This window comes from Penaeus monodon, chromosome 28 (assembly GCF_015228065.2).
Source record: "Penaeus monodon isolate SGIC_2016 chromosome 28, NSTDA_Pmon_1, whole genome shotgun sequence".
NCBI lineage: Eukaryota > Metazoa > Arthropoda > Malacostraca > Decapoda > Penaeidae > Penaeus > Penaeus monodon.
The window spans coordinates 38103264-38103484 of record NC_051413.1 but is presented as its reverse complement, the minus strand read 5'-3'; positions in this window follow the sequence as shown (position 1 = coordinate 38103484).

Below are 221 nucleotides of genomic sequence, written 5' to 3'. Positions count from 1 at the left end.
CAGCCTTCTTTATTTATCCCAAAGCAACAATTGTGGTTTCAAAAAGTAAATAATTTCATTTCAATGTATCCTCTGCCCTAACCCAGTCTTAAAAGTTCTGCACCAGAAAGCTTTCAATTCAGAAATTTTAACATACGCTTCTTTTAACAAAAAAACAGAAAAAACAATTTAAGAACTGGACCACGGCGGGCCCGACAGAACCAACCCAAAAGAAGGGGAAG